The sequence below is a fragment of the Xenopus laevis genome, chromosome 4S (assembly GCF_017654675.1).
Source record: "Xenopus laevis strain J_2021 chromosome 4S, Xenopus_laevis_v10.1, whole genome shotgun sequence".
Classification (NCBI taxonomy): Eukaryota; Metazoa; Chordata; class Amphibia; order Anura; family Pipidae; genus Xenopus; species Xenopus laevis.
In genome coordinates, this window is record NC_054378.1 from 14279921 (window position 1) to 14303084 (window position 23164).

The 23164-nt window shown below is 40.1% G+C and overlaps 1 protein-coding gene across 6 annotated transcripts in view; it reads right to left on the minus strand.

Annotated features, from left to right (window-relative positions):
• Nucleotides 1-18825, minus strand: part of phf21a.S (PHD finger protein 21A S homeolog) — a 106069-nt gene extending 87244 nt beyond the window's left edge. For 2 of the 6 annotated variants that reach the window (XM_018260212.2, XM_018260210.2), the window contains exon 1: nucleotides 18009-18825. The gene's annotated coding sequence lies outside the window, so the exon portion shown is untranslated. The remainder of the gene's footprint in view (nucleotides 1-18008) is intronic. The other 4 variants (XM_018260214.2, XM_018260208.2, XM_018260213.2 and 1 more) reach the window with 4 other exon arrangements.
• Between the last annotated feature and the right edge of the window lie 4339 nt (nucleotides 18826-23164).

The window sequence follows — 23164 nt, forward strand, 5'->3', positions numbered from 1 at the left end:
TTTATAAAAGCAATACAAATAATGTCTTAATATACCTAAATTGTAAGTTAAATGGGTTGTTCACCTTTAAATTAACTTTTAGTATGATGTAGAGAGTGATATTCTGAGACAATTTGCAGTTGGTTTTCTTTTTATAGGATTTGTGGTTTTTGACTTTTTTCGCTTTTTATTCAGCAGCTCTCCAGTTTGCAATTTCAGCCATCTGGTTCCTAGAAAGAGAAGCAATAAAAAGTAGCAATAACAATACATTTGTAGCCTTACAGAGTATTTGTTTTTAGGTGGGGTCAGTGACCCCCATTCGAAATCTGGAAAGATTCAGAAGAAGTATATAAGCCAAGCAAATAATTATAAAGCAATACCAAATAAAAAATAGGACCAACTGAAAAAGTTGCATAGAATTAGCCAGTCGATAACATACTAAAAGTTAAATCAAAGGTGAACCATCAAAGGAACAGTAACACCAAAAAATTAAAGTGTTTTAAAGTAATGAAAATATCGCGTGGTGCTGCCCTGCACTGGTTAAACTGGTGTGTTTGCTTCAGAAACACTACTATAGTTTATATAAACAAGCTGCTGTGTAGCAATGGCAGAAAGTGAAAAAAGGCTATATGGCACATGATAAATAGTGGATAACAGATAACACCATTATGTTCAACAGAGCTTATCTGCTGTGTAACCTGAGCCTTTTCTCATTTGAATGGCTGCCCCCATTGCTACACAGCAGCTTATTTATATAAACTATAGCATTGTTTCTGAAGCAAACACAGCAGTTTTACCAGTACAGGGCAACACTGCATTTTATTTTTATTACTTTAAAACACTTTCATTTCTTGATGTTACTGTTCCTTTAAGAGCAAGGCATGCCAAATAAGTCGGAATAACAGAACATGACACATTTTACGCACATCATAACTAGCATCCATATGGCAGATTTTAATGCTGAACAAGTGTCATTTACATAATAATAAATTTTACACCGCTGTGTAAAGCAAACACGTCACATCTGTCAAAAGGATATGTGTAGTCACGAGAGATCTCTCGTTCATCCTTTAGATTGTGAGCTGTAACGGGCCCTCCAAATGTATTTCTGTTCTTTAACCCTTTGTTAAATTGCTGTTTGTTATAAATTATTGTAGAGCTGTAAAATGTTTATGGGAACTTTAATACGATTATTCTTGAGATTCAGGTCACCAACATGAAACAGATCGGGTTAAATCCGTAGCAAAAACAGACGTTACATTACAGAAAGCATGTTTTCTTAAATTATATTTTTCCTGAACAAAAAGTATATTAGATTTAGAATTTTCTAGCATATAAGATTAAAGGGGTGGTTCACCTTAAAGTAAACTTTTAGTATGTTATAAGATGGCCAATGCAAAGCAACTTATCAATTGGTCATCATTATTTATTTTATAGTTTTTTTAATTACTTGCCTTACTCTTCTGACTCTTTCCAACTTTTAAATGGGGGTCACTGACCCCATCTAAAAAACAAATTGCTCTGTAAGGCTACATATTAATTGTTATTGCTACTTTTTATTTAATCATCTTTTTATTTGGTCCTCTCCTATTTATATTCCAGTATTTTTTTCAAATTAATGCATGGTTGCTAGGGTAATTTGGACTCAAGCAACATAATTGTTGAAATTACAAACTGGAGAGCTGTTGAATAAAAAGCTAAATAACTCAAAAACCACAGATAATAAAAAATCAAAACCAATTGCAAATTGTCTCAGAATATCCCTCTCTGCTCATACTAAGGGGGTTATTTATCTCAATATTTTCTGCTACAAACTCCAATCAGATCCGCTCAGGTTTATTACGCTTATTTAATATTACATTTTCCTGAAAATTTGCTTTATGGGGAAAAAAATCAGATTTTCACGATTTTTCATCCCCATTTTCAAAAAATTTTTCGGATTTTTCACCCGAAAACTCAGATTTGAGTATTGACTTATATGCAACCTCGACAGGTCTGAAATGCCGGATTTTCTAAATCGGACTTTTCCATCCTCGGGTTTTAATAAATTACAAAAGATTATTAAAAAGTCATATTTTATTTAAAAAAAAACAACACATTTTTCATGATTTTTGCATTTGGAATTTAGTAAATAACCCCTTAAAAGTTATCTCAAGGGTGAACAACCCCCTTGAATGGCAGATTTTAAAAAAAATTGTATTCCTGCAGCTTTAAGGGACACTTAAATACCTGGAGACTAGAGTAGCAGTAGACGGTGCAGTATGGCTTCCAAGAATTACTATAATGTGCATTCACTGAGCCCAAGTCTGTGTAAGGGGAACCTGAGATTAGGGGTCTCCTCTGCAGCAAAATAGAGGCACATATTAGCCCAAGGTAAAAGCTTAGCAATTTAAGTCGCTATGGGAAACCGGGCAAATTAACAACCCCAGTCTTTCCTTGTCTTTTAAAGGACTTGCAAGTGATTTATTGATCATGTTACAATGCTGTTTAGGATTAACATTATTTAGTGGAAAGATACCGTCTGTCATGACCTAATTAAGGTTCAGGTCACACACACAGATTCGGGGAGATTAGTCGCCCGGCGACAATTCTCCTCTTCTTCAGGGCGACTAATCTCCCCGTACTGCCTTCCCGCCGGCTAGAATGGAAATCCTCGGTGGGATGGCACTTTTCCGAAGTCGTCTGAAGTTTCTTCGTGAGGCAACTTCGGGCGACTTCGGAAAACGAAGCGATTCGAGTGCCATCCCGCCGGCGATTTACATTCTAGCCGCCGGGAGGCAGTTCGGGGAGATTAGTCGCTCCGAAGAAGAGGAGATTTGTCGCCGGGCGACTAATCTCCCAGAATCTGAGCGTGTGCCCTGACCCTAAGGCCCAGTGTTTGCTGAACCGCCAACTTAACTTGCAACAGATCACCCATTATAAAACAAGGGTGGGATAAAAAGGGCAAGTGAAAGCCAGGAAAGAAAGGAGCTGCTCTTATAAAAGGACCGCACCCACAAATAATATTACCCGCACTCTACATCGTCTTTCTCCTACACACTGTCCACGCAAAAACCACACTAAAGATACCCCACCTGTTCTAAAAGGTTAATGGCACAAGAGGTATTTTGAGCATTTACCACGTTTGCATGTTTCAGAATTTAATATTACAAGCAGTGACAGACGGACAGCGGAGATTTGACTTCAGACTATTAGGACTCATACAGCTTCACTCCTTGAGGGCATAAGTGGCCCAGGGGTTAAACGAATATGCTGGTAGCGTCTCCAATTAAAAAAAAAGAAGAAAAAAAAAAAGACACACGCACACATATATACAGGTATGGGGCCGGTTATCGAGAATGCTCAGGACCTGGGGTTTTCCGGTTAATGAATCTTTCAGTAATTTGGGTCTTCATACCTTAAGTCTACTAGAAAGTCATGTAAACATTAAATAAACCCAATAGACTGGTTTTGCTTCCAATAAGGATACATTATATCTTAGTGTGGATCAAGTTCTGTTTTATAATTACAGAGAAAAAGGGAATAATGTTAAAAAATTTGGATTATTTTTATATAATTAAGTCTATGGGAGGCGGCCTTTCCTTAATTCGGAGCTTTCTTGATAACTGGTTTCCCAGATAACAGATTCCAAGACATTCCAACGCTTTACACAGAGCAGTTCCAGCAAAAGCACTCACTTGAGCATAGGGCCTAACACAGCTCCAGACCAAAAGAGGTCAAACTGACAGTTGGTATCTGCCCATATATTGGTGGGCCAAAGTGACAGATATCTGCCCATCTATGGTTATCCAGACTGCTCAGGATAACAAATCTTTCTTTAATTTGGATCTTCATACCTTCCAATAAGGATTAATTATATCTTAGTTGGGATCAAGTACAAGCTACTGTTTTATTATTACAGAGAAAAAGAATATCATTTCTAAAAATGAGGATTATTTTGTTAAAATAGAGGCTATGGGAGACAGCCTTTCTGTAATTCAGCCCTTCTGGATAACAAGTTTCTGGATAACAGATCCCATACCTGTATAAAATAATCTGGCTCATAGAAATGAATTAAACAATAGCTATTAGACTAACATTATACCAGTACTCATGCAGAACAGATCTTACACAGCTTATGCATCACTCTCTGCATTCTCTACCACAATGAGAATGGGATTTATATTGTAATACCGGGAGTCTACAGAGGGAACAGCAGCCTGCTAAAGTTTACAAGATTTAACTGTACCTTAAAGAATAAAAATGATTTGCAGAGGATGCATTCAGTGCTATGATCTGCTAAGCCTTTAAGCACTTTCATCAAGGGGGAAAAAAAACAACAATACAGCAAAACAAGCAGGCACCAGTCTAAGGAAAATGCTAACGTAACAGAATGTCCCATATACCAACTGGCATATATTAGCTCTCCTCCATACTCCCTCTTTTTATATATATATATATATATATATATATATATATATATATATATATATATATATATATATATATATATATATATATATATATATATATATATATATATAGATCTATATATATCTATATATATATATATATATATATATATATACATATATATATTAAATAATTATAAGTCCTGAGAGTGTGGAATCTCTTTGCAGCGTAAATATATATATATATATATATATATATATATATATATATATATATATATACACACACACACACACACACACACACACACACACATGTACACACACACAATAGAACCCCCATTTTAAGTGATTTTACAGAAATGTAAAATGAGGGAAAACTTAAAATGAGAGGATGTAAAATATATAGTGAATAAAGTACCCCCTCTTGAAAATTATAAGGATATTATAAGTTACCGAGGAGTTTCATGATACAAGTCATAGAACTCCGAGGTAACTTCTAATATCCTTATAATTTACAAGAGGGGGCACTTTATTTAATATTAGACAAGCTTCAGTGAGTCATGTGACCGAAATTACATCACTTCTCACCGTTTATAAGGATATAATTTACAAGATATTCATGGCTTTTGTGTATATATATATATATATATATATATATATATATATATATATATATATATATATATATATATATATATATATACACACATACACACAGACATACATACATACATACACACAAACTTAAGAGGGTTATTTAGAAAAATCCGAATTTTACAGATTTTTTTAGATACAAAATGTCCGACCAAATCCATAATTTGACCTAATTTATTAATTAAAAAGCTCAATGAAAAGCTCAGTAAATCCCAAAATCATATTATCAATTATTTTAACAAAAACTGTTCGGGCTCTGCCCGAAAACCCAAAAATGTTCGGAATTTTGCTTGAAAAGGACGGCTTTTCGGGTTAATTCAAACACAGACAACAGAAACTTAAACTAGGATAGAGACCTCTGCCATTGACTTACACACAACCTCGGCAGGTCTGAGATGGTGGCTTGTCGGATTCGGCTTTTTGCTGCATCGGACTTTAATAAGTCTCGAAAAATTTGAGTTAAAAAAAAAAAAAAAAAAAACGAAAAGTTCACGGTTTGCCACAAAAAGCCCAACAGAGTTTAGTTATAACCCCCTTATATATATATTTATTCAATTATTAAATAAACCTCTATTGGTTAACTCCCTTACCATCTGTCTTTTAAAACCCACAGTGCCAGATGGGTCGGAGTGTACACAAATACAGCGATAACACTTGTAAAGCTTTGCAGTATACATAAAGTTGTCTGCAAGTTCAATGTTTAATGATAAAGATAAAGTTCAGGTTCAATCCGTTTGAAAGAAAGTAAACCAACATTCTCCACTTTAGTCTATGAAAAAAAACACCAAAAAAAAAAAAAAATCAACAAATTTGTTGCAGAGAACAAAAAAAAAATGCATTTCTGGCTGAGAAGATTTCCATTACACAAAAGGCAGCATCCTTTATAAGTTGCTATAAAGAAACCAGGGGGAAAGGCAGGCCCTCTCTGGAACAAAGGCTCTGAAAACACAAGTCTCTCCTCCAGCAGTGCAAATTGTGTCCTCTTCAAACCCCTGTAAAGTGCGAGGGGGTGGGGAGAGAGAGCGGCGTGCACTTTGCTTAGTGATGGTATGGCAGCTGTGCTTACAGAAAAACACATGCCGCGTGAAGACAATAATGGCCTTTGCAGGAGGACGGGATAAGGAGCACACAATATGCACGAGACAGGTGCAACTAGATGGATCAGCCGTGCCATTTCAGGGGCTTTAACACGCACATAATACTATAGAAATCAGGCACTGGTAAAAACCTAGAGAATCTACTATGTAGGAAACGCAAGGAAGAACACCGCTACTTAGTCTCAAAGTATAAAAACACATTCTGGGTGCGTTTTTGTATGTAGCCTTGTTTTTGCGTTCTTTATGTAGCCTCAACATTCAATTCATTATTTTACAATGGTAAATATTAAAATAATAACATTTTATAAATATTCATTAGAACAAACAACTGCACAGGTGATGTAAGATTATAAAACAAGACAGGGACCACCCGCATTTCTTAAAAGGAACTATAATCTTTTGTTACAGTGTCTATTTATTTGTAATTACTGCAACACTTGTCTTCTTATTGTAAAAACTTGTATAGTAGGGCCTCTGTTTTAGTGATGTGCGGTACGACCCGATACCTGTGGGTCGGACGGCTTAGGGTCGGTTTCCGCACACTGTTTGCAGGTAATGACCTTACTGTGCCGGCTTCTGCTTCTGGCAGCCATTATTTATAGACGTGCCCATCCCTATAAATAGAAGTGCCGTTGGGGTTCAGGTGGGATGCATCACTACTCTGTTCCTATTTTATTACGAAGGATTGTTAAGGATTTTTATTACTAAACGTGGCAAATACGATCTTTCCTTAGACCAATCTTTCGTTTTCAATACTTAGGGTCCGATTTAGCAAGGGTCGAATTGATAATTTGACATCAGCAGGAGAGCAGGGGACTAGGCTTAGGGAACTGTTCCAAACCATTACAAATCATGAAAAGTCTGCATATTTTTTAAATGATATATATTGCAAAGTTGCTTGAAATTCTGTTTGCTTCTCAAAAAGCTTGTAATGTTTGTGTGGAGTTCCCCTTTAAAGGTAGCTGTTAGAATTGATACAATAGTTGCTAATATTCCAAAGATCCTGCTGCAAAATGTATCATTTGGAGGGGTTGAACTTGATGGACCCAATTTAACTATGTAACTAATTGCATCAACGAAATGTAGCAAACTGGAACAGTACAGATGCTCCTGGTAGAGTCCTGCGCTGGTCCATTTTTTGGAACCCATACCCAACCTGTACCCGCAACCCGGACAAGCAACCCGCATTGTTACCCGATTGGATCCGCTATCCGACCCGCAAGTATCTTATCTGTAAGCCGGATCCGTGACCTGCTGACCATCGAAAACAAGTGCAAGATAAAAATCATAATGACCACTAAAAACTCATAACGTACACAAAAACAAAATCCTGGAATGCTATTCTGAAACAGAAATTAAATATATATTGATGTGACATCTTAGCAAAAACATGTAGTGCAAGTAAATTGAAAGCAGAGTTAGAAAAGGAATTACATCTTTTGTCAAACCAAATACATGTGTGAAACTGCAAGCCATTGTATGACCTTATCGATTCACTAGTGTGGCCCTAACAATAGCGGAGAATTTCAAATAGAAAAATAGAAGTGCAACTTGATGGAAATAAGGAAACCTGGGGTACATAGATAAACAAACAAACAGTATTTGTGTGAAAAAGCACATTGCAATTAATTACTATATAGGCGTTAATACAATTAAAAACTAGTTTACCCATTTTGAAAGAATTATTCTTAAAGGAGAAGGAAACCTAGTTGGCGCAAAAACCCTCCCCCCCACTGCAGTGTTTGTTTCAAAATCTTGAAACAAACACTGCATCTGCTGAACAAAGTCTCAAGGTGGCCGTAGATGCACCGATAATATGGTATGAAACAATATAGTTGTATGATATTCGGTGCATGTATTAGAGTCCTGCGCGGCTCCACTTTTTGGAACCCGTACCCGACCTGTACCCGCAACCTGCAATCCGCAACCCAGACCCGCATTCTTACCCGCTTGGACCCGTGACCCAACCCGCAAGTACCTTATCCGCAACCCGGACCCGCTGACCGTCAAGAATCAGGAAGTGCTGTCATTGTAAATGAAGTGACATCATCAGTAGTAGGCGTGATCAGAGTAAAAATCAATATTGAGAAGACCCGCTGCCCGACCCGGGACCAGCAAACCCGCAGAACTGTGTCTATACCCGCACCCGGAACTTATACCCGACCCGCTGCAGGACTCTAGTGTGTATGGTGGGACACAAGCGGACCAATATCGGCAGAAGACTTGGATATCAGATGGCTCAACGATAGGGTTGGCTGAAAAATTTTGATCTTAGAAGGCACTAGAACATCGGCCACTGTTAGTGCTGAATCGTCAAATACAGGTAGAATTCTATCGTTTCTATCTGTATATCTGACCATTTAGCTCTACACGTGTGTATTGAAAAGAATGATCTTTCCTGGAAAGATTGTAATTGTAACGTCTATGGCCGCCTTAAGGGCCCTTATACATTTCAATGAGTGGCACATGCTGAACAAATCAAACTGCATCAGTTGCTTACACACAGATCTCAGCGCTCACAGGGACAACCAAGGAAAGTAAAATACATTTAGGTGTGCTTACACCTGCAGCTATATCCGTTACGGAGCTAAATATGACATTTTTAAATATTAATTTCAAATTTAAAAAAAAATTATCACCTTTTTAGTTTCTAAATACAGTATTTTACACTGGAGAGACGTAACACACTTTAGCACAGGTAGAATAATACAATCACGACAGACAAGTGATATCTCTAGTAATTGCTTTACAGTTACTCACCATATGTTAAGTAAATTATCCCTACCAAGTTCAACATTAATTAAACACACACAGGACGACTGCAGAGACACGTACTTCTCTTCTAAACAAAATGTTGTTCTTCTTTGTTATTCTGTGCGGGATCTCTGCCCCCTGCCAATTAATAATTACATCTTCCAGGATCAGCAACTGGTTATAGGGCTGGGGAGGCCAAATAACATGTACGGCATTGTTACATGGACTTTTATCAAGACTGAGATAAATATCTCCTGCTGGCACCACCAAACACCTTTCTAAAGGTGAAACTACACGGCCAATCATGTATAGCAGGGGTCGCCAACATTTTTTTTTTATTATTATTTATTTATTTTTTTAAAATCATGAGGCACATTCAACTGTAAAAAAAAGTTGGGAGAGCAACATAAGCATGCAAAAAGTTCCTGGGGTGCCAAATGGCTGTAATTGGCTATTTGGAAGTCCCTATATGGACTTGCAACCTATAGGAGGTTGTATTTGACAGTACAACCAAAACTTGCCTCCAAGCCATAAATTCAAAAATAAGCTGCTGCTTTAAAGGAGAAGTAAAGCCTAACTAAAGAAGTAGCTAGAAATGTTGTGCATGATGTTGTGGGCTTCTGTACCAGCCCAAAGCAATCACCGAGCATTAGCAGTAAAGATCTGTGTCTCCAAAGATGCCCCAGTAGCTCCCCATCTTCTTTTCTGCTGATTCATGGCACATGCTCTGTGCTGCTGTCACTTACTGAGCTTAGGGACCCACTCACAATATACAGTACACATAGAATAGAAATGTCCCAATATAAGGCTGATTAGTAATTAATACAGATAATTACTACATGGCAGCACAGAAACCAGTGCAATTAGCATCAGAATTTAATAATGAGCCCTGTAGCATCAGTTTATATTACAGACCAACATCATTTTCTGCTAGATAATTTTTGACGACCCCTAAGCTTCTCAACAGCTGCTCAGAGCCCACTGAGCATGTGAGTGTCACAGACATTTTCTAAGATGGTGACCTCCTGTGACAAGTTTGAAATCCTGGATCATTACTGTTATTTAGAAGCTGAAACTTTAGGCTGGTGCAATAAATTCAGAATATTAAATATGGCATTTTTGGCCATATTCATTTTTAGGGTTTAGTTCTCCTTTAAGGCCACTGAGAGTTACATGTTGCTCACAAGCCACTGGTTGGGGATCACTGCTGTGTAGTATCTGGCCCATCAGACCCTGGTCAAACAGATGGATATCACACAAGAGGCCATACACGTAATGGCTTTTTGTCTTTTTCTTTAGGCCGATAGCCCAGAAGTGCAGGAAGTGAAGCTGCAGCTCCTTTTCACTTTTCACCTGCCTATGCACCATAAACTGGCCAACAAAGTACACTATCAGATTACATTTTCAAACCCACTATTGGTATTTAGACATAAATCAGGATCATCCAGTCGGCATAAACATACAGAAAAATTCGACAAAATGGTTTTATCGGTTCCTGTATGGTCAGCTTAACGAAAAATATATCAAACCTGACTCATAGCCGTCAGATTTAGGAAAACTGGGGTGGATGGTTTGCACACCAGTACACCATATTAAATCAAATGATTTATTATTATTATTATTATTTTATTTCTAAATAACCCAAAGGGGTATTAAACTGTTGCTTAAAGTAAACCCACGGCATTTGCCCATCAAGCTGCTGCTATTAGAGATGTGCGGGCCAGCCCAATGCCAGTGAGTTTACCTGTGGGTTGGGCAGGTTCAAGAGGCAAATCACATCATTAGTGGTCTGCCCGTAGCACCACCCCACCCCTGAAGTTAGTGTGTCCCCAAAGACTGCAGCAGTCACCTGCAAGCCCTGCCCCCTCTGGTGACATCAGAGATGGGTATATAAATGACAGCACGCTGGGTCGTGTTTGGAGAGTGCAGGTTAGGGTCGGCTCTTGTGCCTACTTGCACATAACTAGCTGCTAGTTCTCCAATTTACTTACACAGTGCTGCAACGAGAAAAGTGCCAGTCCCCAAGTAATTAGGTACGGGTAACTCCTGAACTATATGAGGAGGCACATTTATTAAAGGTCCAATTTCGAATTCATGTGAGTTTTTTTTTAACTCTATTAAAGGAGAAGGAAAGCTACCTACGCAGTATATTGGCAATAGATTAGCCACAATAGTAAAAGCTATTACACTTTATTTATTCTGCAGAATGATTTACCATACCTGAGTAAACAGCTCTTGAAGCTCTCTCTCTTTGTTTATGATAGTAGCAGCCATATTAGCTTGGTGTGACATCACTTCCTGCCTGAGTCTCTCCCTGCTCACTCATAGCTCTGGACTTAGATTACAGCAGGAAGGGGAGGAGGGAAAAGAGAGAGGGAGAGAGGAGCAAACTGAGCATGCTCAAGCCCTAGCCCTGGAGGTTTAAGCTGAAAACAGGAAGTCTGATACAGAAGCCCATGTGTACACAATAGAAGGAAAGAAATGCTGTGTTTCTTTTGACAGAGGACTTAGAGCAACATTACTTTGAGGGTTAACTGGTGTATATAGACCTTTCTGATAAAGCTTACTTAATTTTAGCCTTTCCTTCTCCTTTAAAGTCGAATATACTCTAAATTGGATTGGGGGTTATGTAATAAAAAAATCGAATATCTTAAACTCGCACAAATTTTACCGAATCGAAAACTCAAATTGAATTCAAATCAGATTCAAGTTTATGTCAGAAAGGCTACTAACATGTTCAAATTGGTCCCTGCACCTCTCCCATTGACTTATACATGAACAGTCGGATTTGAGTTTTTAAAGGGCCAGAGTGTGTTAAATCTCGAAATTCGAATTATAACTCGAATTGAGTTTGGATAATTCACAATTCGAATTTGAGAGTTGTGATCATAAAAAAAAAATTGAAAATTTTAGTTTTCAATTCGACCCTTAATAAATCTGCCACTAAGGGTCAGTCTCTTCTTTCACAAATGTCCCTACAGCAGAGCAAAACATTGTGTACATAAATAAATGCTAAATACATGGTTAGAACATCACTCACAACCTTTGAGTCTGAAAGGCTTTTCTTTAGACTTTAAACTACATTGCTCCTCTCAATGGCATGCGAGTGCATTTGCACAGTGTCCCGCATTACACATACTTTGTATATTGTATATCAGTTTACTCCCCTCTCACACATCCTCTATATAAGATACAGCCAAAATGACATCAACACATGGCACAGTGTCATAGAAACACACAAGCCTTAAATGTGTCACCTGTCATGCACAGAAAATGTGTTTCCATTACACATGATTAACTATATAAATGCACTACACACACTTTGTCAATGTCACAGACAAGAAACATCAAAGACAGTTTTTGTGTGTATAAAAATGAGAAACAGACATAGTGACAAAATGATGTACCCCCTACTGTAAATGATAAGGATATCAGAAGTTACTGAGAGGTTCTGTGTCCATATAAAGGCACAAGGATGCAGGCCGAGTTATACAGGGAATGCCGAATATCACTCATGTATTATAAGGGATAATGTACCCCCTACTGTAAATGATAAGGATATCAGAAGTCACTGAGGGGTTCTGTGACCATATAAAGGCACAAGGCTGCAGGCTGAGTGATACAGGGAACTCTAAGTATCATGTATTATAAGAGAAACTATAGCCCCTATTATTAATTGTAGAAATATTAGAAGTCGCCAAGGAGATCAGTAACAGGTATGGAACCTGTTATCCAGAATGCTTGCGACCTGGGGTTTTCCAGATAAGGGGTCTTTCCGTAATTTGGAACTTCATGCCTTAAGTCTACTAGAAAATCATTTAAACATTAAATAGAACCAATAGGCTGGTTTTGCTTCCAATAAGGATTAATTATATCTGAGTTGGGATCAAGTACAAGCTACTGTTTTATTATTACAGAGAAAAAGGAAATCATTTTGAAAAATGTGATTATATTTGATTATAGTGGAGTCTATGGGAGACGGTCTTTCCGTTATTCTGAGCTTTTTGTGGGGGATCGAAACGTTGAGCTTAATAAAAAAAAATTAAAAAATTCTTATTGAAAACCCTGTGAGTGCCGCTATTCTTACTTAGCGGGCACCCAGGTACTTTCCCGAGGAAACGGAGTGCACCTTTGGGACTTTGATTATTTATATATATATATATATATATATATATATATATATATATATATATATATATATAAAATGTGGACCAGCACACCAAATCTTCAATCAAAAAAGGTTTATTTCAACATCACTCACGTGTCCAACGTTTCACACGTGAGTGATGTTGAAATAAACCTTTTTTGATTGAAGATTTGGTGTGCTGGTCCACTTTGAACATTGTATACTCTGACTGACCAAGCACCCACCTTTGACTAATAAAGAAGGAGTGCAGGTACTTTGTGAACTTCTATATATATACATACACACACACACACACACACATATGCACCACAATCCCACACAAATGTGTTGCCTTGGTGTGACCAGGATTTCAGTACCCAACTTAAACAAACACAATTTTACTATAGTGTTTAACACACACACACAAATACACAATAAGCAAGTTGCATAAAAGTAGAAATGGAGCAATAATATAAGTGTAGACATAACTCCATATTTATAAAGTAAAAACATTGATTACACTAGAAGTTATTGTATCCTTAAAGGGCAATCACTGTGCACCCGATTTATTGCATTACTGCATTTTAAACATGTAAATAAATGTTAAATATTTATAACTAATAAACATTTTACTTTTAAAATGCTAAACACACAAACATGAACTAAGAAAGCATAAAGTAATCATAGAGCACTTAGATAGTGTCGGTGTTTGTGGGCCAGTGACACACACAACTTTGTAGGCCGGCCTGCCGACTGATAACCATGCCCAATGGGTATTGGTTGGTAAGGAGATCAGGCAGGTTAGAAAGCTTAAAGGAACAGTTCAGTGTAAAAATAAAAACTGGGTAAATAGATGGACTGTGCAAAATAAAAAATGTCTCCAATAAAGTTAGTTAGCAAAAAACGTAATGTATAAAGGCTGGAGTGACTGGATGTCTAACATAATAGCCAGAACACTACTTCCTGCTTTGCAGCTCTCTTGGTTTACACTGATTGGTTACCAGACAGTAACTAACTATATTAGAAATATTCTTTTTTTTGCACAGCCTACCTATTTACCCAGTTTTTATTTTTACTCTGAACTGTTCCTTTAAGTTAAGAGGAACTGGAGCTACTCTTCACTTCCAATGGTTTTGTGTGCTCTGCACAAATGACTGGAATAACAGAAAGGTGCCCATATTATGTATGGCCCCTCGTACCGCCTCTTCCATCTGCCCCAGATTGGTTGGAGAGAGTATGAGATAAGCCTGTGTATGGATGCCTTATGTCAGTGAATCAACCCACTGAGCCCTACTTACTGGGGTTGTTTGTGAGACACACTGTGTCAATCTTATTAACTCATGGTCTCCCACAAACCCAAGCCAAGAGTAACTTTAGTATGATGTATATCCCCACACAAAGTTTTTAAGGTTCACTGCAACGGAGTTTGTGTCGGACATATAGTACTGAACAGATACACAGAGCATCACTAACTTTGACAAATAAACCAGGCCCTCCAAACTAGGGATGCACCAAATCCAGGATTCGGTTCGGTAATGGCCTGGTCGAACCGAATCCTAATTTGACTTTTTATCCACAAAACAAGGAAGTAAAAAATGTTTTCCCCTTCCCATCCCTAATTTGCATATGCAAATTAGGATTTGGTTCGGTATTCGGCCGAATCTTTCGCAAAGGATTTGGCCGAATACAAAATAGTGGATTTGGTGCATCCCTACTCCAAACATATAAAATGTAACATGAAAAAAAACGTATTATGGCCTCCGCTCCGCCATGCCCAGGCATGACACCCAGGATCCTCCATGCCTATCCATCTGGTGGCACAGGTTTTTGGGCTGGGGTTTTGCAGGTCCTTACCGGCCTCCAATCTCTACAAGGTTTACGCCTCCTATTGTTACGCCACTGATTGTAAGCGTTTGCCACAGTCACTGAAAAACTGTTAGTGTCAAAACAAATATAAGCAGCTGTCTAAGCAGACTATGGTGGATATAGGTGCAAACTTTTTTTTTTAAGTGTAAAAGTTGTGGTATACAGGTATAGGACCTGTTATCCAGAATGCTCGGGACCTGGGCTTTTCTGGATAAGGAATCTTTCCTTAACTTGGATTTTCATACCGTAAATCTATTAGAAAATCATGTAAACATTAAATAAACCCAATAGGCTGGTTTTGCTTCCAATAAGGAGAAAATGGAAATTGTTTTTTAAAAATTTGGATAAAATGGAGTCTATGGAAGACGACCTTTCCGTAATTCAGAGCTTTCTGGATAACGGGTTTCCGGAACCATATCTGCACTTCATTTATGAGAACGGTCAACAGACCACCCACTTAAAAGGGCAGTTCACCTTTAAATTTACTTTTAGGATCATCTTAATCACAATGTGAGATTAGAGAAAAATTCCCCCACTTTCTATCTATTGGGTGGGATTTTTAGAAGTGTATTTCTCAAATGGTGAGCTTTCACCCATTGATAGAAACCCTTCTAAAAAATCCCATAGGAATAAACAGAAAGGATTATTTATATCTTAGTTGGGATCAAGTACGTGATACTGTTTTATTTTTAGAGAGAGAAAGGAAATCATTTTTAAAAATGTGGATTATATGGATAAAATTGGATTCTATGGGAGACAGCCTTCCTGTAATTTGGAGCTTTCAGGATAATGGGTTCCCCGATAACAGATCCTATACCGGTTTTAGTATGTTATAAAATGGCCAATTGTATGCCACTTTTCAATCAGTCTTTGTTATTTATTTTGTATAGTTTTTTAATAATTTGCCTTCTTCTTCTTCAGAGTCTTTCCAGCTTTCAAATGTGGGTCACTGATCCCATCTAAAAAAAAATGGCATGTAAGGCTAGACATTTATTGTTATTGCTAATTGTTATTAGTCTGTCAGTTTTATCTATGCAGGCCTTTCCTATTTCTATTCCAGTCTCTTATTCAAATCAATGCATGGTTGCTAAGATAATTTGGACCCTAGCAACCAAATGGCTGAAACTGCAAACTGGAGAGCTGCTGAATAAAAAGCTAAATAACTCCACAAATAATAAAAAATGAAAACCAATTGCAACTTGAGTCAAAATAATGATCTCTATATCATACTCAAATACTTAATGCAAACGTGAACATCCCCTTTAAAGTATGAAGATCCAAATTACTGGAAAGATCTCTTATGCAGAAAACCCCAGGTAACGAGCATTCTGGATAATAGGTCCAATACCTGTATTTTAAAAAAAAAAAAAAAAAAGGCATTCGCAAATAATACCAATTATGCAAGTTGTTTCTTAAGTCAGTGTACAGCAACATTTTTTGGGGGGTGGGGGTCATCACTTGCTTAAGTGAGAAAGATTGTCGCACGCTGACTTCATAAACAATGCACCTGACTGTGGCAAAGTGTCACACACAAAATCTCCAGTCATTTTAGCAACGAGTCCTAGTGACTTATCAGAGTGTTACACGCACAGAAAAAAATATTGTGGTTGATTTATATACAAACTCATGGCATGGCCAGTGGTTGTCTCAGGTCCCCGAAGAATCAAAGAATGACACAAAGATTGTGGCAGTCACACACACACACACACAGCCTGTGACTGTAGCTTTGAACACAAACAGGATGAGTGTGTAGTACACAAACGGTAACTGTGGGAATATGTGCCACAGACACAGCGGGTGGCAGAGAGAGAGTTGCAGGGAGTGTGGCAGAGTTTGTCACACACACAGAAAGTGGCAGAATGTTATTATGGAGGATGGCAGTGATTGCAGCACAAAGTTAGGGATTGTGAAGTGTTTCACACATGCACAGAGAGTGTCAGTGCTACATATACACACTGAGTGAGAGTGTCAGTGCTACATATACACACTGAGTGAGAGTGTCAGTGCTACATATACACACAGGTAGTGACAGAATGTTATTATGGAGGATGGCAGTGATTGCAGCAGTGTTCCACACACACACACAAAGTTAGGGATTGTGGAGAGTGTTCTACATATACACACAGAGAATGTCAGTGCTACATATACACACTGAGTGAGAGTGTCAGTGCTACATATACACACAGAGTGAGACTGTCAGTGCTACATATACACACTGAGTGAGAGTGTCAGTGCTACATATACACACTGAGTGAGAGTGTCAGTGCTACATATACACACTGAGTGAGAGTGTCAGTGCTACATATACACACAGGTAGTGACAGAATGTTATTATGGAGGATGGCAGTGATTGCAGCAGTGTTCCACACACACACACAAAGTTAGGGATTGTGGAGAGTGTTCTACATATACACACAGAGAATGTCAGTGCTACATATACACACTGAGTGAGAGTGTCAGTGCTACATATACACACAGAGTGAGACTGTCAGTGCTACATATACACACTGAGTGAGAGTGTCAGTGCTACATATACACACACAGAGAGTGACAGAATGTTATTATGGAGGATGGCAGTGATTGCAGCAGTGTTCCACACACACAGAGTTAGTGATTTTGAAGAGTGTTCCACAGCAGACACACAGAGAGTGTCAGTGCTACATATACACACAGTGTGTCAGTGTTACATATACACACAGAGTGAGAGTGTCAGTGTTACATATACACACAGAGAGTGTCAGTGTTACATATACATACAGAGTGTGAGTGTCAGTGTTACATATACACACAAAGTGAGAGTGTCAGTGTTACATATACATACAGAGTGTGAGTGTCAGTGTTACATATACACACAGAGTGAGAGTCAGTGTTACATATACACACAGAGTGAGAGTCAGTGTTACATATACACACACAGAGAGTGTCAGTGTTACATATACACACAGAGTGAGAGTGTCAGTGAGTGTGTGACACAAACAATCCCAGCAGGCAGTAGGAAGCAGCTGTCCCCTCAGCACCACACTGACTCCCTCCCAGGTCTGATCAGCCTGTGACTTCTCTCCTACAACTTCCTGCCCCCCCCCCCATTACAACTCCCAACAGCCCCCAATTCCACCCCAGCACCTCATCCCCCCACACCTGCTGCTGCTGCTGCCGTGCTCCCCCGCTCCTAGGGCTGCTCCCCACTCCTCCTCCTTCTTCTTCTCCTCTTTCTCTTCTTCTTCTTTCTTTCCTTTTTCTTCTTCTTCTTGTTCTCCTCTCAGGGGAGGGGGCCCAGGCTGTCACCGCCACATCTTCTTTCCCTTCCCCCCTGCCCCAACAGGCTGGGGGTAAATAATATGGGGGGTCGCCCCCCTGCACCACAAGCACTGCCCCTTCCAGGAAAAGGAGGGGGTGAATGAGAGAAAAAGCAGAGGCCAAAGAGTAAGAGAGCTGCCGGAGGGATGTGAGAGTGCGGTGCAGAGGTTGAGCTGCCCCGGGCAGGGTAATAAGGGGACGGGGGGCAAATAAATAAATAAAGAGAAAGTGATGCCAAAAGAACTCTCTCTCCCTCCCCGACCGCAGCGCACCGGGAGTCAGATCCTTCCGCTGCACTCTCCCCCCTTCACTCACTATCAGGCGCGCTCCCGCGGGGTCCTATCCGCTAAGCAAAGTGAGAGGGCTGTCGGGAACGCGCGCACACAGGCCCTGTGACGTAGAATAGAAAAGGGCCCGAGCGGCCCGGCAAGCGGAGTGAGAGGGGGTGTGATGGGACCTACAGGTTAGTGGTGAAAAGCTTCACAGACGTCGCATACTCGGACAACAAGGTTCCCCATAGGCCACAACCCCTGTACTGAGTGGAGAAAGGCTGAGTTAGTCGCGGCCGGTGGGGAGAAAAAGCGAAGGGAAAGCAGGGACTACTTGACGTGTCGGTGCGGCGAATTTATTTCACTTTGCCTAAGGAACGGGGTGTGATGCGGTTCCCATTGCCTAGGGAAAAAACCCGGATGTAAAGTGAGGAAAAGTAAAGTAAAGAGAAGTGAGGGGAGAGGGGAAGGGTGGGAGAGAGGGAGGAGGAGGAGGATGAAAGGAAAGCAATGGCAGGACAAAGAACTGAGCGGGAATAGAAGAGGGAGAGTAGAGCAGGAGAACATAATAAAATAAAAGCAATACGGAAAAATAGAACAAAGAAAGTTCTAGTCACTTGTATAATATTGGCTCAATTTTATTGCTGTACTAATTAATAATAATAATAATAAAGGGACTGAAGAAAATAACTTTGAACATGGGACACAACAACTCCACACAAGTCAGGGATATTAATATAAGTGGATTTATATAGAATAACTGTCTTTTTCTTAAGGTGTAACTCCATCGCCGTTGCAGAACTACCACTCCCAGTATCTCTACCACATAATGTGGCTGTAAGTGCATTGTGGGAGTTGTAGTGTAGTTTCAAAATCACTTAAGACAAATTTTATACCATTCAGTGACTTTAAAAAACCACCATTGGACTGCCAGGAACTCGTTTTTATTGTGCGGTAAAACTTTGCGGGGGTTTGTTCATGTTTTTTTTTAAATAATTAATTATTGGCTACGCAGAACATCTAATAGCAACAAGCCAAAACAGTATGGGAACAGCCTTAAGATGTTAGCAAGATGGCCGACGTAGTACCTCAGGCTGCGCTGGTTTCCTCCCACACTCCCAATACATACGGGCGGTTTCATTGGCTCCTGATATAACGGAATCTAGTGTGTAGGGCCCAAAGATTTTAAACTCTGCTGGGGCAATGGGAGTGATGTTTAAAACTTTTACAGTGCCATGGATTTAGGGTTTTGGCTTTGACCCGAACAGTTCCGTTATTTAAAGGCCTGTTCTGGTCTCAAGTTTCTGTTCGGTTTTCAGCCTTGGGAAAAAAAACAAACAAAAATCGGGCCAATAAAGGAATTATCAAGTGAGGTCCATTTCTTATTACAGAGACAAAAAAAAAAGCAAATCAATCAAAAATAAGACATTGTTTCTCCAAATGAGCACTGCTGTATTTCAGAGCTTTCTGGATCATTGATTTCTGTATAATAGATCTCATATCTATAATTAAAGGATTGGGCTCACTCATCAGGCAGAATATAAATAAGAGATAGGGTTGCCATCAGTGTGGTTTTGAACTGGACATCAAAACTTTCTGTCCATTTTACAACATTGAGAAAACTGGATGGAAATCCAGCCACTTGTGTCTACGTGATGCGATATCCCCACCCTGACATCATTACTCCACTTACTTCATTGTGCCTACCTCTGATGTCATCACTGCTCCACCCCCAATGCAGTCTGCCCTGCCCCCTTTGTTTGGGTTTAGGCAGGGCCAAATTTACATAGCTGGCGCCCCTAGGCCCGCTGTGAAGGTACCTGTGCGGCAGGGTCGTCCTCCGCGCCATCGGCGGGGACGCCCGCCGCACCTTCCTTCCTCTTAGCCGCGGCAGCGTGTTTTTGCTGGCCCCGGCTCCTCCATAGGGCGCGCTCGCGGTGCGCCTCCTTCCAGTTAAAGGCGCGAAATTCAAACTGTATTTAAAGCCCATCATGTCCACAGCACCTTGCCCGTGATAGGATTTGTTCCTGGTGCTTCTGAGCTTAAGCTATTTCTGTCTGAACCTGTTTGTGATTCCTGTTGTGACCCTTGCCTGGCTTTTGACTATTCTGACTTCTGGAGCCTGACCCTTGCCTGATTACCGACTACCTCTTTTGATTAACCCTTTTGATTGACAACCCGGTTTGACCCTTGCCTGCCTGACGATTCTTGATATCTGCCTGCCTCGACCCAGCCTGTCTGACGATTCTCTTGCCTGCTCCATTTGTACCGTGACCTTCGGCCCAAAAGACTCTGCTACCTGCCGTGCCCCTCTGCTAGCCAGAACATCTTGCCTTGTACCCCTCGTTAAGTCCAGGTGGCACCCAAGTAAGCTGAGGGCTCCTCCCGAAGCCCAACGGTGGTCACACTACTGGTGAAGCCGAGCCGAGACCAGGGTACTTGGTACCTGTTCTGGTATTGGGTGCCGGTCATGACACCCGCTGTCTTTTGCCGCTAGGGTTGCCACCAAGCCTAGTTTGGAAAACACCAGCCGGGGCCGGTATTACAAAGTTACTGGCAATGTAGTTGCCGGTAAATTTGTAATATCCCATAGTGCCAAAGTAATCTTCCCCCTCATCCGGTAAAAATTTACCAGTCTTTTACTCTTCATCCTTCCCAAAGACTCTCTCGGACGTCTGGTGATGTCATCACCCCAGCCCTCACCACCATAATCCCACCCCTTTATGTCATCACCCCACCTCCTGGTATGTCACCTCCCCCACTGGCCGGTAAGAATATTTTAAAAAGGTGGCAACCCTATGTGATTAAAGTCCTGTGCGGAACAAATTTTTGAGACCCGCAACCCGCATATTTACCTAGTTGGATCTGATACCCAACCCCCGGCCCGCAATTGCCTTATCCACGACCCGATGACCACTGCTAAACAGGAAGTGTGGTTGCTGTAAACCAGAAGTGACATCAAAAGGGGGCGGAGATAGAAAAAAGTTTAGTAACATATAGACAATATAACATAAGATAAGAAATATTGATGAGACCCGTCAACCGACCCGCATCTATACCTGCACCCGAAAATTCTACCCTCATTCCGCAGGGTACCTGCTTTTTTTGTGGGTAACCCAAGGGTACCTGATGCGCTGTCGGACTCTACCATGGATTATGTCACTGCCATACAAATAAAAAAAGTAATAGTAACTGTGTCATCCTAGGGATTATATATAGTGTGTGTTGGGCCAAAAGATTTGAAACTCTGCTGGGGCAGGGAGTGATGGGAATGATGATATTTAATCTCTGTACAGTGCCGTGGATTAGAGTCCTGTGCGGAACGAATTTTTTAGAATCGGACCTGCAAACCGTATATTTACCCACTTGGATCCGCTACCCAACTCCGGCCCACAACTGCCTTATCCACAACCCAATCGTCAACCCGATGACCACCATTAAACAGGAAGTGCGGTTGCTGTAACCCAGAAGTGACATCACCAAAAGTGGGCAGAGACACCCGCACCCAAAAATTTTAGCCTCATTCAGGGTACCCTCTTTTTTTTGTGGGTAACAACGTTTTGGACCCTACTTGGCCCTTTTTCAAGCTTTGAAAAAGGGCCCAGTGGGGTCCGAAACGTCGTCTGCCTTACCTTTTGGAGAGCTAAATAAATTTTTCACTTTGATTTACAATCAATAGAGTGCAGCTAAATTCTTCAGTCTGATTAATAGTTACTGTGTCATCCTAGGGATTATATTTTCAGGTCCGACACACAAAGGAGCAGTGGACGTTGGCTTGCTGCATGCTTCCACTGAGACTGAAAATAGGCCCTGGAAGTTCAAGTACACAGAGGCCCAAACAGCCCCGCAATAAATAGTGACTTTCTATGGCACCTTAAAACAGCCATTTGTCAGAACCCACAGATTACCCGTCCGGGCCTGAATTCTTCCATAGAGAAAAGCAGGCGCTAACCCGCTCATTAGTGAGACAGGCCCAGATCAAAAGGGCAGCCATATTGCTTTTAGAATAAACTTGTTTTTTTTTTTTTGAAAGATTTTCTTTATTTGAAATTTTAACAAGAAAAAAGAGAAAGAGAGGAGAGAGAAAGGGAGAGAGAAGAAAAGAAAGAGAAGAAGCAGAGTCTCAAGGGTCGGTGAGAGCGGACAATGTCATAAAGTACATCATTCAAGCCAAAACAGTTACACTTGTAATACATTACAGATACATATACGCACATTGTTAAGGTTGGGCCGAAACCCAAGTTCCCCAAATCTCATCAAACTTTTTAGGGCATCCCCTCGTAATGTAAATCAACTTTAGCTTTGAGAGAGAGTCATTGATTAACTGTTTCCAGAAGGTGAGGGTGGGAGCAGACACCGACTTCCACTGCAGCAAGATCGCCTTCTTGGCATAATATAGTGATTGTAAATAGCACAGTCTTTGGTATTTACTCATAGTACCGTCTGTTACAATACCCAGTAGACACGTAAGAGGAGAACAAATGTCCGGGAGATCCAGAGCTGTCGCCAGGTATAGCGTTACAGCACCCCAGAACTGCTGGATCTCTGGGCATTCCCAGAAGACATGAAGATACGTCCCTGTTGCGTTACCGCATTTGGGGCAAACATCCAAGGCATTGGAGAACATCTTAGCCAATCTATAAGGGGTGTAGTACACTCTATTTAGAAACTTTATTTGGATAAATCTATCCCTCATTGAAATTGCTATGTCAGGCACTTGTTTCAGTG